Raw genomic sequence first — 12,729 nt, forward strand, 5'->3', positions numbered from 1 at the left:
AAACTCACACTTCAGGACCTCATCCCTCTTCCTGCCTATGTCGTTGGCACCAACATGTATCATGACCTGACAGACAGACAGACATACTTTATTGATCCCGAGGGAAATTGGGTTTTGTTACAGTCGGGCCAACCAAGAACAGTGTAGAAAAATAGCAATATAAAACCATAAATAATTAAATAACAATAGTGATTATGTCTAGTGGGTGTTACGAACCCCGTAATTGAGTATCTTACCAGCAAAGATAGAACTATCCGTTGGAGCCTGGTACTATTTTCAAAACAGTGTGTATTAGTAAAATAGACAAATCAATATCAACAATGCAAATATACAGATAATACACGTTAGCAATACTAAACTTAAAAGTGTGGTTATAATAATAATGAATAATAAACAAGCTCTATCGATGTCTAGGGGATAATGAATTGTCATATGTGAATATAAAGTTCAGTTCAGTTCATACAGGCTGAAGTAGTTGTTGGTCAATGTGTTGTAATTGTTGGAGAGAGAGAGAGAGAGAGTGAGAGAGAGAGAGAGAGAGAGAGAGAGAGAGAGAGAGAGAGAGAGAGAGAGAGAGAGAGAGAGAGAGCACTGAGTGACAGCCAGTCAAACCTTCCTTTACGTTCTTGATCCATCGATGTGTTGTTGTGGCCATTCAGGTATGACCCCACTCGCCATTAGCTAGACCGTTCTTCTATGGTGGACTCGTCACCCAAGCAAGGGTGGACACACACACACAAGCCCCCACCGGCCTTACTATAAACACTGTGAGTTAAAAATGACCGATCCTTCGTTCGGTCTCCGATGCCCCACACCTTCTCGTGGGTTCCAACACTTAAGCAGTGCTCCCTGGTGTGTCTCCTGGTGCTTCTCCTGGTGTGTCTGAGCAGTGCCTCCCCAGACCTCACTTTTATCCCTACTCACGGGGTCTCAGGTGTCAATCAGTTTGAATGGCTTAGTCCATCAAACCAGCCCACTCCGGCTGTCTACTGAGGAATTTTAATGAACAGAATGCTACCAAGTAAACTGCCCTCTCCGGAGCCATAAATCTTACAGGAGTCATAATATGGTGGAACAACAAGTCTCTTTCTCCAAGTTTTATCTCTCCCTTATCTGAAGCAAATGTTCCAGTCCCAGTATGTTTTTTTCCATCTCCTTCTCTCTCATTAGTGGCATGGAAACAGTAATGGTTTGTAACTCTCCCAGGGGAGGGGACATGGGCAACCCTACACCCTTCTGCCCTTCAGAGCTGTTCATCATCGTAACACCCCCACGCTTCTAGGACTTTTCACGAAAGGGGAAAATTAACTAATACAGCGTCTTATAGAATTAGAGAATCTAACAAAATACAGGAGTGTTCTGAACTACAAAGATAATTCAGGTATATATTCAACTTAGCATCTAGACAAACAGACAGCGATTACATTATCACTCCCTTTAATATATTAATATTAATATCTTAATAAATTCCTGTGGCATCAGACTCCAATTTAATATATTAGCCAAAAATACCAAAGGTTGTGATCTTAGCTTGTGTATGTTACAAAATGTGAAACAATACATGTGTAATTATACTGTGTTACATTACAGAAGTTTGTGCAAATACTAGTCTCTATTTTACTTTAAAATTTAACATTCAATCTTCCATGGTGTTGTCTTTATTATTTACATGCTTTGTCGAATTCCATCAAAACCAGATCCTGTTATTCAAAGTGGCATTTGATCAACCTTACCCCTTTTCCACTTAACTCTCACGTGGTGAGCTTGCTCACCAGTGTGGAATATGCTTTTTCATACTCCTTTCATGCGAGTTATCTTATCACCAATGTTTTCCCAAACTTAGCCCATTTTCTGAACTTCCACACAGTTCTTCATTTTTGAGTAAGTCTTTAATTTCATCTTCAGGACCCTTCATTCTATTAGTTTTCAGTTTAAAATCTGCAAGTGATCCATCTTTCTCAGCCACCTTCTCGGCATTCTGCGAGTGATTGCGCATGCGGGATAGATATTAGAAACTAGGGGCGGGTCCTCAGCACTCACAGGCTTGCTTGTCAGTTTCACTCCAAACACACGTCACCACCTGCTAAATCATTACCAACAAGGACGTCCACGCCGTATGTCGGTAATTCTGACCGCACCCCTACTTCGACTGGTCCAGATACCAGGTCACATTTTAAAATGATCCCATGCAAAGGCACAGCTTCTGTCCCTTTTCCTATGCCTCTCAAAACTACCTCTCCAGTCTCAGGACCAAAACCTAGCACCTTACTGAGGATCAATGACTGATCAGCCCCAGTATCTCTCCAGATTCCCACTGGAACTGGGGTTTCTCCTTCCTTCACAGACACCGTCCCTTCCGAAATAAATTTCTCACGCCCCTCTTGTACTCTATCTAACTTTCAATTCCTCGTCGACTTGCTGATCGACTCAATACACCCTGTAGGGACTGCCGTTTTCCCTTTTCCTGTCTTCTTCTTCGGAGCAAAGCACTTAGATGCAATATGACCAACCTTTCTACAATTATAACAGGTCAAGCCAGGAATCTTCCTGCCAGCCTGCTTGTCGTTCTCCTTACCTTTACCACTAGTTCCCGGCTTATTCTCTACCTTAGTCGTGGGCTTTCTCTACCGTCCCTACTGCCTTTCTGGTAACTCTTATTTGGGGAAACCTTTGTCTTGTGGTTTAGGGCATATTTATCTGCGAACCTGGCAAACTCCGATATAGACTTATCCGTCTTCTCGTTCAGATACATCCTGATATTATCCGAAACACAACCTTTAAATTCCTCAATCAGAATTAACTCTCTGAAACGACGGAAAACCTCCTCCACCTTTTCTACAGCACACCAACGATCCAAGAGCACACCCTTTTCATAGGCAAACTCTGTATATGTCTGATTCCACAGTTTCTTTAAATCTCTGAACTTTTGTCTATACGCTTCAGATACCAGCTCGTAGGCCCGAAGGATAGCCCCTTTTACTTCCTCATAATCCTCAGACTACCCCTCGGACAACGCCGCATATGCCCGTTAAGCCTTCCCTTTTAATGCACTTTGTAACAACGCCACCCACTGATCTCTGGGCCACTTGTGATTCACTGCTACCTTTTCAAAATGCAAGAAGTAACTATCAACATCTGTCTCCTGGGACGGAGGTAATAACCTAAACTCTCTACTAACATTAAACTTCTCAACTGAGCCTTCCCTCGGTCCTTTCCCTGTTGTTTTAACCTCTCCATGTCCAGCGCATGCTGCCTATCTCTCTCCTTTTCCCTATTCTCCATTTCCCTTTCCGTTTGTCCTTCTCCCATGCAGCTCATTCCCGCTCCCTTTTCATCTCCAACTCCTTTAGCTGGAGCTCATACTCCCTTTTATTCTGTTCCGAGTCCGACCTTAATTTTTCCAACTCTAACTGAACCACCCCAACAACTGGTTTCTTCTCATGGGAACAGATCCAATACCCCAGCCGAAAACACACCCTTGTCCATATAATACTGGGCTATGGCCCTCTGTATCTCCCACTTTTTCATTGACGACTTTACCTCTGTGAGATTTAATCGTTTCGAAATATCCACCAAGGACATCTTTGTGGCATCCTCTAAAGACTTCAAAGTCTGGAATCCTAAATATTTGTCTATATCCATCTTTGTTAGTTTCCCGTCTGTTACCCAGGCAACCAGATCAAATAATGGAGGTATAACCCGATTCGCTGGCCCCGCAAATTCTTTATCAATCCCGGACGAGCCCCCAATTTTGTTACGTACCCCCTTAACTGGGTGTCTTACCAGCAAAGATAGAACTATCCGTTGGAGTATGGTACTATTTTCAAAACAGTGTGCATTAGTTAAATAGACAAATCAATATCAACAATGCAAATATACACCTAATACACGTTAGCAATACTAAACTTAAAAGTGTGGTTATAATAATAATGAATAATAAACAAGCTCTATCGATGTCTAGGGGATAATCAATTGTCATATGTGAATATAAAGTTCAGTTCGGTTCATACAGGCTGAAGTAGTTGTTGGTCGATGTGTTGTAATTGTTAGAGAGAGAGAGAGAGAGACAGAGAGAGAGAGAGAGAGAGAGAGAGAGAGAGAGAGAGAGAGAGAGAGAGAGAGAGAGAGAGAGAGAGAAAGCGAGAGAGAGAGAGAGAGAGAGAGAGAGAGAGAGAGAGAGAGAGCACTGAGTGACAGCCAGTCAAAGCTTCCTTTACGTTCTTGATCCGTCGATGTGTTGTTGTGGCCATTCAGGTATGACACCTCTCGCCTTTAGCTAGACCGTTCTTCTATGGTGGACTCGTCACCCAAGCAAGGTTGGACACACACACACAAGCCCCCACCGGCCTTACTATAAAGACTGTGCGTTAAAAATGACCAATCCTTCGTTCGGTCTCCGATGCCCCACATCTTCTCGTGGTTTCCAACACTTAAGCAGTGATCACTACTGCGTCTCCTGGTGCGTCTCCTGTTGTGTCTGTGGGGAGTCCCCCCAGACCTCACTTTTATCCCTACTCACGGGGTCTCAGGTGTCAACCAGTTTTGAATGGCTTAGTCCATCAAACCAGCCCACTCCGGCTCTCCACTGAGGAATTTTAATGAACAGAATGGCACCAAGTAAACAGCCCTCTCCGGAGCCCTAAGTCTTACAGGAGTCATAATATGGTGGAACAACAAGTCTCTTTCTCCCTGTGTTATCTCTCCCTTATCTGAAGCAAATGTTCCAGTCCCAGTATGTTTTTGTTCCATCTCTTTCTCTCTCATTGGTAGCATAGCAACAGTAACGGTTTGTAACTCTCCCAGGGGATGCGACATGGGCAACCCTGCACCATACTGCCCATCAGAGCTGTTCATCCTTCGTAACAGTAGAAATAACTCCAGGACCAGCCTCGTGGCTCAGGGTGTCTGACACTCCGAGGGAGGAGTTGCAAAGATTGATGGCCACAGGCAGGAATGGCTTCCTATGATACTTAGTGTTACATCTCGGTGGAATGAGTCTCTGGCTGAATGTACTCCTGTGCCTAACCAGTACATTATGGAGTGGATGGGAGACATTGTCCAAGATGGCATGCAACTTGGACAGCATCCTCTTTTCAGACACCACCAACAGAGTGTCCAGTTTGGCCTTCACAACATCACTGGCGTTGCGAATGAGTTTGTTGATTCTGTTGATGTCTGCTGCACTCAGCCTGCTGCCCCAGCACACAACAGCAAACATGATAGCACTGGCCACCGCCGACTCGTAGAACATCTTCAGCATCGTCCGGCAGATGTTAAAGGACCTCAGTCTCCTCAGCAAGTAGAGACGGCTCTGACCCTTCTTGTAGACAGCCTCAGTGTTCTTTGACCAGTCCTGTTTATTGTCCATTCGTATCCCCAGGTATTTGTAATACTCCACCATGTCCACACTGATCCCTTGGATGGAAACAGGGGTCACCGGTGCCTTAGCCCTCCTCAGGTCCACCACCAGCTCCTTCGTCTTTTTCACATTAAGCTGCAGATGATTCTGCTCGCACCGTGTGACAAAGTTTCCCACCGCAGCCCTGTACTCCGCCTCACCTCCCTTGCTGATGCATCCAACTGTGGCAGAGTCATCAGAAAACTTTTGAAGATGGCAAGACTCTGTGCAGTAGTTGAAGTCCGCGGTGTAGATGGTGAAGAGAAAGGGAGACAGGACAGTCCCCTGTGCTGCTAACCACTCTGTCTGACATACAGTGTTGAAAGCGCGTATACTGTGCTCTTCCAGTCAGGTAATCTTCTGGTTGTTTTCCCTCTCGTACCAGGATGTCATGCACCCGGCCAGAGACATCCCGGACCCTGGCTCCAGGAAGGCAACAAAACATGTGGGTGTCCTACTCACATCCACAATATCTCCTGTCTTCTCCCCTGACTATGGAGTCTCCAATGACGACAGCTCTCCTCCTCTCCGTCCCATCCTTCTGCACCACAGGGTCAGACTCAGTCCCAGAGGCCCTGCAACCGTGGCTTGCACCTGGTCAGTTGTCCCCGCCAACAGTACCCAGGACGGTAAACTTATTATTCTGTGGAATGGCTACAGGGGTGCTCTGTACCTCCTGTCTACTCTCCTTCGCTTTCTCCCCTCGGACTGTCACCCAACGACCTGCTTCCGGCAGCCTAGGTGTGACTACCTCCCTGTAGCTCTCATCTATGGCAGCCTCATTCTCCCTTATGAGTCGAAGGTCATCCAGCTGCTGCTCCAGATTCCTCACACGGTCTTCCAGATCGCCCAGCCGCAAGTACTTCTGGCAGATGTGACTCTGCGGAAGAGCGGATTTCCCCCAAGACTGCCGCATCTCGTAGGAGAGGCACATCATCGTCCCAGGAGGCACTGTAAAGACTAACTGGGAACAAGCTCGTTCTCCGCCTCTTCTTGTCGAAGCCTCTCGAGGCAAAGCCTCAAAGCTCCACTCCTTCACTGGCCCACTCACTCACAGGCCGCTTTCGCTGTTGTAACCTGTGCTTTTCGGACTTCCTGTTGCCTTCCCGGCAGCTTGAGACAGTCTGGCCATTCTCCCCCCGGTCTCTCTCATGCACACGGCATTTTCCCGTACAGCACTGACAATCACTGGATGTTTGTCTGTTTGTATTTCGCACTAGTGTCTGTAAATCGAGACAGTTGTGCGTGGCAATCCCGGAGATATTCACACAACTCCGTCTGGAACCAACAATCATTCCGCTGTCAAAGTCACTGAGATCACATTCTTCCCCAATCTGATGTTTGTTCTGAACAACACCTGGATCTCCTGCATGATTTTCATAAAGTAACTGAGCTGGTGTCACGTGATTTATTGATCGGAATTAACAAGCTGGTGTACAGGTGCACTTCAAAAAATTACCACTGAGTTTATTTCCGAATTAGACAACCCACTCACCCCCATCTCGGGTGTTATCAAGAATGAGATCTGGATCTATTTATTCATAACCCCTGTTTCCCACAACTGGATGCCGCAGACCAGACCGTGAACTAAACACTGTCGTGATGACAAGGGTGGGTTAATCTTAAGGGAACATAAAATCCTGGAATCTGTGCATACTAATCGCGAAGAGCAAATACATTTGAAAACGGCACGGTATCGCACTTTCCTGTCACAGACGGGATATTGAGGCTGAAAAGAGCAGCAAAACTGTTTTATCGGCGACTCACAGGCATCATGTAAATGGTAATGTGGAGCACAGAAAAACTGAATTCACCTCGTCAAGGGAATTGTACCGTGAGGCGATCAGGCTCAAGTGCTTTACAATTCAGAATTAACGTTGATCACTGAAGACGTAGAAGATGAGCTGTAGATCTGTTGTTTCAGTAGACAAATTGGAGTAGAACAGGTCACTGTTCAGACAGGAGCTGGCATGCCTCAACACCAGCCCCTCAGAACACTTCAACTGTGGATGTAAGTGCCACAGGACGATAGTCATTGAGGAATTTAACCACACGCTGCTTGGGTACCGGTATGGTTTAAGCTTGAGTTCGGAGACACAAGGAGTTTGTCACCCCTAGGTTGCAGGAGGAGAGAAACTTGGTGACTGTCGGCAGAAGGAAGCGAAATGAGCAGCCAGTGCAGACAAGCCCCGTGGACGTGCTCCTCAAAAAATAAGTCTACTATGATATCTGATGTCCCAGATCGGGTACATGGCATTCTATAGTGTGAGCAGCCAGATAGATGCCTTAGTACATACTGGCACCAATGATATGGGCAGGAAAAATGAAGGGGTTCCTGGGAGATAATATAGGAACCTAGGTAGAAGGCTGAGAAAAAGGACCCACAGGGTAGTAATCTGTGCAGACAAGCCCCTTGGACTTGCCCCGCAGTAATGTACACCACTCTGAGTATACCCCGACCTATCAGCTGGAAGCACAGCCTCTGTTGTCTCTGGCTCGGAAGGGAACAGAAGTGAAGAGGTCTACAGTGGGTATAAATGATTCCATAGTCACAGAAACAGAGACGAGATTCTTGATGGATGTTGCCTCCCAGGTGACAGTGTCAGGGATGTCTCAGATCGGGTACATGGCATTCTATGGGGGGGGGGACAGGGTGAGCAGCCAGATAGATGACATGTTGCATACTGGCACCAATGACATGGGCAGGAAAATGAAGGGGTTCCTGGGAGATATTATAGGAAGCTCGGTAGAAAGCTGAGAAACAGGATCTACAGGGTAGTAATCTGTGAATTGATGGAATGCCATGTGCCAGCGAGGACAAGAATGGAATGATTTGGCAGTGGCTGAGGAACTGGTGCAGGAGGCAGAGGTTCAGCTATATGGACGATTGGGATCTCGGCTGGGCAAGGTGTGACCTGTACAAAAGGGATGAGTTACACCAGAATCCCAGGGGAACCAAGATCCTTGCGGGCGGGCAGGTTTTCCAGAACAACTCAGGAGGGCTAATTTTGCAGGGGGATGGGTACTGGAGATATAATGCTGAGAATGTGGTAGTTGGTTCATAAACAGAGGCAGATTGCAGTGATTCTGCTAGAAAGGGGAGGCTGATGATAAGGCAGAATTGCAGCCAATGGGATGAGTTGTAATGTAAAAGGCAGACAGAATGGGAAAGGGAGAGTACGAGACTGACGGTGTGACGGTTGAATGCGAGCAGTACGGGGAATAATAGACGGATGCAGCATATTGACAGATTGGCATGCCTGAGATTGTGGGCGTCACTGAATCGTGGCTGAAAGAATATTTTAGCTGGGAGTTTAACATCAAATGATACACACTGTATGGAAAGGACAGGCAGGTCGGCAGAAAGGGTGGAGTGACTCTTGGTGGAAATGAAATCTAATCATTCGAAAGAGGTGACCTAGGGTAGGAAGGTTTTGGATGATTGTGGATAGAACTAGGAAACTGCAAGGGTACAAAGACTCTGATGGGGATTATATACAGACTCCCACACAGTAGTAATGACATGGTCTGAAAATTACAACGGGAGATAGAAAATGTATGTTAAAGGGATAACGTTACGGTAGTCATGGGATATTTTAACATAGTAAAATCGTGTTGCTATGGTGTTTTATTACCCCACGTCATCATAGTGTTTCTAGACCTTCCACCAGTTCAATATTGTCCAGAAAATTGCCTGAATTTACGGATGCGTGTTTTTTTTTATTCTGTGTAATTTTGTGAGGATAGTCGGTGTATATCTGGCAATGATATTTAAAATAAAAAAATCCTGCAGTAAATCTCACTGGCAGTTGTTAAAACTGTGGACGTCTACACTTACTGGGCAATTCTTATCTACTTCCCGTACCAAATCATGTGGCCACTGAGCGTCCGTTCGGGGTTTACCGCGGCTGTACCCCATCCAAATCCGATGTTCGGCTTTCAGTGACGCTGTTATGCACCCTGGCGTTGGAGCGCATGGCTGTTTAGGATACTGTCACCTTACAGCATAATTCACTGGACCAACAATTCGGTAATCAGATACCGGACGAGCCCCCAATTTGTTACGTACCCCGTAACTGGGTGTCTAACCAGCAGAGAAAGAAGTATCCGTTGTAGTCCGGTGGTACTGGTTTCAAACAGTTTTTATTAGTAAAATACACAAATCAATAACAACAATGCAAATATATAGATAATACACGTTAGCAATACTAAACCAAAAAGTGTGGGTATAGTAATAATCAATAATAAACAAGCTCTATCAATGTCTAGGGGATAATGAAATGTCATATGTGAATATACCGTACAGTTCAGTTCATACGTGCTGAGGTAGATGTTGGTCGTTGTGTTCTAATTGTTGGAGAGAGAGAGAGAGAGAGAGAGAGAGAGAGAGAGAGAGAGAGAGAGAGAGAGAGAAAGAGAGCAAGATGTAACAGCTGCAGGCAGGCACACCTTCCTTTACGTTCCTGATCCGTCGATGTGTTGTGGCCATTCAGGTATGACCTCTCTGTCCTTCAGCTAGACCGTTCTTCTGTGGTGGAATCGTCACTCTGGCATGAGTTGACACACACACACAAGCCCCCACCGGCCCTGCTATAGCACCGTGAGTTAAACTGACCGATCCCTTTGTTCGGTTTCCGAAGCCCTACACCTTCACGTGGGTTCCAACACTCAAGCAGTGCTCAATAGTTGTGTTTCTGAAGGGTGTCTCCCCAGACCTCACTTGTATCCCTACTCATAGAGTCTCAGTTGTCCATCAATTTTGAATGGCTGTGTCCATCAAACCAGCCCACTCCGGCTGTCCACTGAGGAGTTTTAATGAACAGAATGGTACAAGGTGAACAACCCTCTCAGAAGCCATATCTTTCAGAAGTCATAATATGGTGGATCAACAAGTCTCACTCCACTGCTTTATCTCTTTCTTATCTGCAGCAGATGTTCCAATTCCAGCATGCTTTCTCTTACATCTCTCTCTCTCATTAGCAGCATATCAACAGCAACGGTTTGTGATTCTCCAAAGGGGGGGGGGGTCATGGGCAGCTCTGCACCCTTCTTCCCATCGGAGCTGTTCATCCTTCGTAACACCCCCATCATTCTGAGAATTTTCACTAAGGTATAAATTATCTAATACAGCGTCTTACAGGATTACAGAGTTTAACAAAAATACAGAAGTGTTCTTAACTACAAAGGTAATACAATTATACATTCAACTTAGCATCACCTTTAATATGTTGTATCTCAACATCTAATTCCTGTAGCATCAGACTCCAATCCAACAACCGCACACCTCCTTTCTTTTCGTCAGTAAAAACAAATTACCAAAGGGCTGTGATCCTAGCACAAAATGTGAACCAATGCATGTGTAAGTATACTGTGGTACATTACAGGAATTTGTGCAAATGCCAATCTCTATTTTACTTTCAAACCCAACAGTCAATCTTCCATGGTGTTGTCTTGATTATTCACATGCTTTGTCAAATTCCCTCCAAACCAGATCCTGCCATTCAACGTGGCACCTGTACAATCTTTGCCCCTTTTCCACTTAACTCTCACATGGTTAGCTTGCTCACCATTGTGGAATAGGCCTTAACATACTCCTTTCATAGGATTTATCTTATCACCAATGTTTTCCAAACTTAGCCCATTCTCTGAACTTGCACACAATTCTTTATTTTTGAGCAAGTCATTAATTCTATCTTCAGGACCCTTCATTCTATTAATTTCCAATTTAAAATCCCTCTTTGTCAAAACAACACTTTTGGTTCTGTCTCTCCAAATCACCTCCTTGAATAACATCAGGCAGTTGTTTACCTTTAAATTCCAAAACAAACTGTAATCGATTCACAGGCATCTTGTTAACAAGCCAGTTTTCCTTCAGCCTGGTTACTGCTTCTAAAGCCAATCCACAGTTTAAATTTTCTTTATTCAATTTAGGAACAACACCTTTCCCTTCTCCTTCAATAATATTCACATCACCATCTTTCATCTCCTCACTAACTTTTAACACACCTTTTAATACAAACAACTGAGAATTCTCACTCTCCACTGGTACCAAGGTTAACCCTTTCTTCACTAAACCAAGTCCATCTGACCCAAAATGACTGCATTCCTATTCAACTAAATCAGATATCTCAGACTTTTTCTGAGCTTCAACACTAGGTTCTGTATCCTGTGACTCCACAGGTACTTTAACAACCTGAACACAAGCAAACGGGATATCTGCCTCTTCTAGGCTTCCAATACCAGTCCCCTTTTCAAACTCTAAGTTCCCCTGATCCTCCCAGTTACTCTCTGGGCAACTCCCCTTTGGAGTAATCTCAACCCTGCCGGTTAAAACAACTCCATCTGCTAACTCAGCAGACTCCACCGAGGTAATGGCATCCTTTTCATCTAGTACTGCCCTAACATCATTATCGGGAACACATTTAAATTTTTCAGCTTTTTCAAACAGTTCTGTCAAGCCAGACAGATCATCCGTGTCCAACTCTGGTCCTTCTAACTGCCTCATCTGTTTCTCATCCTTACTCTGTGCCTCTATAAATTCACTCTTGGCTAAAGTTAAATCTACCTCCTCTCCTTTACCTTCTTTCACCTCCCTATTCTCCGCTTTACCATGCTCTCAACCCTTCAGGCAGAGGGTCGGTAGAATCGTCTCAGCCAAATCAACAGTGGACTCATTTAAACTGTCTTCTTTCTCAGACTCCTTTCTCGACATGCTGCGAGTGATTGCGCATGCGGGATAGCTCTTAGAATTTAGGGCCGGGTCCTCAGCACTCACAGGCTCACTTGTCAGCTTCACTGCTGAACACACGTCACCACCTGTTAAATCATTACCAAGAAGGACGTCCACGCCGTCTCTCGGTAATTCTGCCCGCACTACTACTTCAACAGGTCCAGATACCAGGTCACATTTTAAAATGATCCTGTGCAAAGGTACAGCTTCTGTCCCTTTTCCGATGCCTCTTAATATCACCTCTCCAGTTTCTGGACCGAAATCCAGCACCTTACTTAGGATCAATGACTGGTCATCCCCAGTATCCCTCCAGATTCTCACTGGAACTGGGGTTTCTCCTTCTTTCACAGACACCGTCCCTTCCGAAATAAATTTCTGACGGCCCTCTCGTACTCTATCTACATTTGCCTTCCTCGTTGATCTGCTGACCGACTCAATGCATCCTGTAGGGATTGCTGTTTTCCCTTTTCCTGTCTCCTTCTTCGGAGCAAAGCACATAGATGCAATATGACCAACCTTTCCACAATTATAACAGGTCAAGCCAGGAACCTTCCTGCCAGCTTGCTTGCCCTCCTCCTTATCTTTACCTGTAGCTCCCAGC

The sequence above is a fragment of the Hypanus sabinus genome, unplaced genomic scaffold (assembly GCF_030144855.1).
Source record: "Hypanus sabinus isolate sHypSab1 unplaced genomic scaffold, sHypSab1.hap1 scaffold_1826, whole genome shotgun sequence".
In the NCBI taxonomy this organism is placed as follows: Eukaryota; Metazoa; Chordata; class Chondrichthyes; order Myliobatiformes; family Dasyatidae; genus Hypanus; species Hypanus sabinus.